Below are 5,000 nucleotides of genomic sequence, written 5' to 3' on the forward strand. Positions count from 1 at the left end.
TTTAAAAAGAAATATTTACATTAAATATACGTTTGATTTTATTGTCAATGAGGTTATTCAGTATATGTAGCCTACAAGAAAGTGCAAACATAAGATAATTTAGAATGACTCGAAGCATTGCCGTACAATCAGTCAGTATACAAGAAATTGTATTTTACGAAGACAGCTATTCAGTTCTGTTGTAAATAATACGCTAGAAATGATGGATGAAAATAAATGTGGTATCTTACTACTACTCGACCTCAGTGCTGATTTTGATACAGTTGTGCATGAACTGCTACTTAACGATTATAAATAATGTAATAAGCACCGCTGAATATCACCTAAGAAACATCATTTGTTTAAAGAAGCATCTGGACTAATAGTCTGTAAAGAAACGCGATAAATTGTGTTTCTACCAGGATTGAATACTGCAACATCATATACTTAATCTACCCACAGTACAACTTAAGAAATTACAAAACATAATAATCAGATGAGCAAGACTGGTAAAAGGTGGCCCACCCCGACTTAGGAAAGGATTGCTCCTATACTAGTGGAATTCGTTTGTATTAAAGCTAGAGCAGAGTTTATGATAGGTGCAATACCCCCATCAAGTTATCAGAACCGAATGTCCAAAATAGCTAAGAGAATTGCTACACATCGTGCAGCCAACCAATTGTGTAGACACGAGAATAGTAATAGAAGGTCTCAAGTTATTGGAGCCAAGATCTGTGTCTACTGTAGGTTATAGAGCTTTAAAACTTACGGCACCAAGGCTATACAAGAAGCTCCCACTAGACGTCCGAAAGACTGAAGATATTAAGGCTTTCAAGAGGAAAATGAAAACTTTCTTGTTTTAAGTGCATCGATGATGTGGATTTGATAATTAACGTGAATACGCTGTGTGATACTCTTAATACTTAAGAATGTATACAACAAACAGATCTTGTAAGTTCTGTAGTTAGTGCGTAGGGTTCCAATATTGACAGGGCCAGGAAAACAGCCCTTAAAGGACGGCAAAGTAAATAAGAATCCTATCAATAGATTCTGAAAATTTTGTTGTTGTTGTGATGGGACTGAATTCATTTTTCGGTGCATGGTTGTACATAGATAAAAATACAATGATAGTGTTATAGTGCAAATCAACCCCTGGGTTATTGAGAAAAAAATAAGGTAATAGGAAGGCTATCAAGATGGGTGGTTCTGAAAACTCAAAATGCGAAAATTTCAAGGGGTTATCTGCTGTTGCAGAAAATTTTGTTGAATCTGATCTAGTGGTTCTGAGTTCGTCCAAAACGTGAAAAAATCCAATATGTATATATATTACAAGGGTACATGACCATTCATTCAAATCTTATTTACACAGAGAAGCTAAAAATCGGCTATTTCGCTCTAAAAATTCTTAATACATAAAACCCAAATTGACTTAATTGTTGATTTGTATAGGAACGAAACTTTATGTTTTAGCAAACTTGAACCCCCCTATACCAAAGGAACATTTGTACCACCTTCTTCATAGTTGACCTAATGGCTCTGGAAAAGTAAAAAAAAAAAAAAAAAAAAAAAAAAAAAAAAAAAAAAAAAAAAAGTGAAAAAATTAAAGAAAACATATACCTTTTATATGAAGTTGCCGTCTTTTATTTAAACAATCTAGAATTCCCTTTTCCAAAGTAAGTTTTGTGCTAAGTTCGGTTGAAATTGATCAAGTGGTTCAAGAGAAGTAAAACTTACTAGAAATTAGCTACAGACATATATACAAGGGGACAACAACCAACTTCGATAACAAAAGCTGGCTTAGAGTAAAAAAAGGTTCAATTGAAGGGTTAAAAAATGGGGCTTTTTAATGCCTAGGAAGTTTTTTTTTTTTTATTTTCAAGACTAAAAACATGCACTTTTGTTGAAGAGATATCCTCGATATTAAACTTAAACTAATCATACAAACAGATGAACATGATTTACCACAGCCAAAGAGTGTAAACATGAGGTATCCAAGTCACGTATCTATACAATACACCTGCATTTTATGACTATCATTCTGGGAACAGGATCGTATGTGCGAGGACAATGGGTACCTCTCCTTTTTATCTAATACACACACACACACACACACACACATATATATATACATATATATATATATATATATATATATATATATATATATATGTGTGTGTGTGTGTGTGTGTGTATATATATACATATATATATATATATATATATATATATATATATATATATATATATATATATATATATATATATATATGTGTGTGTGTGTGTGTGTGTGTATATATATATACATATATATATATATATATATATATATATATATATATATATATATATATATGTGTGTGTGTGTGTGTGTGTATATATATACATATATATATATATATATATATATATATATATATATATATATATATGTATATATATATATATATATATATATATATATATATATATACATATATATATATATATAAATGTATATATATATATATATATATATATATATATATATATGCCTTTGTCCGTTATATCAGATTCAATACACTACCTAGTACCTACACTCATGAGCGTGCTCATACATACATAGAAAAATACCAATTTTTTCAATATTTAGCCGTTGTGCTTAACTTCTTCAACAGCGGCCGTTTAATGCATTTTCACAAAGGCTCATCAGTAGTGCGTGGAACCCTCATACACTCTTGCACACATGCAAGGCCATTCGCTCATATCTTGTATGCAAATGTTTTAATTCTTTCATTCTCCTATGTTTAAAGTATATTTCTCCTGTCTGGTCTTTAGGGGCTGAATCTCATCTTAATTTTGCCTGAGAAAAATTTGTGGTTTGTTGAATTCATCATACCTTATCTGGATACTAATCTCTGGCACCGTCGTTCAGTTAGTTCTTTGACTTGTAAAATTTTTTTCTTATTTCTGACCATCTATTGCGTTCAGTTCTTCCCGTACTGCACTATCCTGTTCGTAGTAATAATAATAATAATAATAATAATAATAATAATAATAATAATAATAATAATAATAATTATTATTATTATTATTATTATTATTATTATTATTATTATTATTATTATTATTATTATTATTATTATTATTATTATTATTATTATTATTATTTTCATTTTCATTTTCGTCCAACAGGTAAAATAGCCCAGTGAGAAAAGGACACAAGGAAAAATTGAATATCGTAAGAACAATTTTAGAATAAATAACTCCTATATAAACTATAAAAACTTTAGCAAAGCAAGAGGAAGAGAAATATGATAGAATAGTGTGCTCGAGTGTAGCTTACCCTCAAGCAAGAGAACTCTAACCAAAAGACAGTGGAAGACCATGGGACAAAGGCTACGGCACTACCCAAGACTAGAGAACAATGATTTTATTTTGGAGTGTCCTTCTAGAAGAGCTGCTTACCATAGCTAAAGAGTCTCTTCTACCCTTACCTAGAAGAAAATGGGCGAAGAAGAATTGTTTGGTGTTGTCAGGTGTGTGAGGACAGAGAAGAATATTTAAAGAATAGGCCAGACTATTCTATGTGTGTGTGCGTGTGTATGTGTGTAGGCAAAACGAAAATGAACCGTAACCAGAGAGAAGGATCCAATGTAGTACTGTCTGGCCAGTCAAAGGACCCCATAACTCTCTAGCGGTAGTATCTTGCATTTGCAATTATAAGGTTCATTTTTATAAACTGATATAGAAGTTTTATTCCAGCTGTGATTAGATTGTGGAAGGATCTTCCTGATCAGGCATTTGAATCGGTGGAACTTCAGAAGTTCAAACTTGTTGTAAATACTTTTCTGTTGAACAGGTTGACATAATTTTTAAGAGTAATTTAACGTTACTACTGATCTAAATATACTATATTTTTTCATTATTTTTCGTAAATGATTTATTTATGGCTTCTCTCCTTCCTTTCCGCACTCAGTTACTTTCCTTGTTGCAGCCTTTGAACTTTTAGAATTCTTATTTTCCAACTGTGGTTGGAACTTGGCTAGCAATGGCATATATATATATATATATATATATATATATATATATATATATATATATATATATATATATATACATATATATATATATATATATATATATATATATATGTACATATATGTATATATATATATATATATATATATATATATATATATATATATATTCTTTGTGTCCATTTATTATTTATTATTCTCATTATATATCCTCCCCACGTACTTTTCTTATTTTTACTTGCTGTTAGAACATCCTCTTTATCATGTATCTATGTATATATATATATATATATATATATATATATATATATATATATATATATATATATGTGTGTGTGTGTGTGTGTGTGTGTGTGTGTGTGAGAGAGAGAGAGAGAGAGAGAGAGAGAGAGAGAGAGTATCAACGGAATGGTTTTGCCTTCATTATCCTAATCATCTATTAGCATTGAAAATGATAAAGTAGTAGAACTTAAAATGAAGTACGGTCTTCAAAGTGAGTATAACTGCATTGAAAAAAATCTCAGAAATGTCGACATCGTTATAAAATTGTCAGAGAAATAATTCATAGAAACCTCTCTATAACGCTTTATTGTTTTGCTGTATTTTTTTTTCTTTTTTGACTCCTTAGCGTAAAACAAGTGAAGGAAAATTCACTGATTTAGATAAACAACAGGAAGGGATATACAAAACCAAAACGCAATGACTACAGTCATTTGGATCAATACCGTAATGATAGACAATAAAGAAAATGCGTATTGCGGAAAATATTCTAAGAAGTTTAAACCATTTTGCATTCTGCTTTTCAAACTAGTGTTATGTGTTGGCCAGGTCACCAGCCACCCGTTGAGATACTACTGCTAGAGAGTTATGGGGTCTTTTGACTGGTCAGACAGTACTACATTGGATCCTTCTCTCTGGTTACGGTTCGTTTTCCCTTTGCCTACACACTCACTGAATAGTCTGACCTATTCTTTACAGAGTCTCCTCGGTCCTTATACACCTAAC

The sequence above is a fragment of the Palaemon carinicauda genome, chromosome 4 (assembly GCF_036898095.1).
Source record: "Palaemon carinicauda isolate YSFRI2023 chromosome 4, ASM3689809v2, whole genome shotgun sequence".
NCBI lineage: Eukaryota > Metazoa > Arthropoda > Malacostraca > Decapoda > Palaemonidae > Palaemon > Palaemon carinicauda.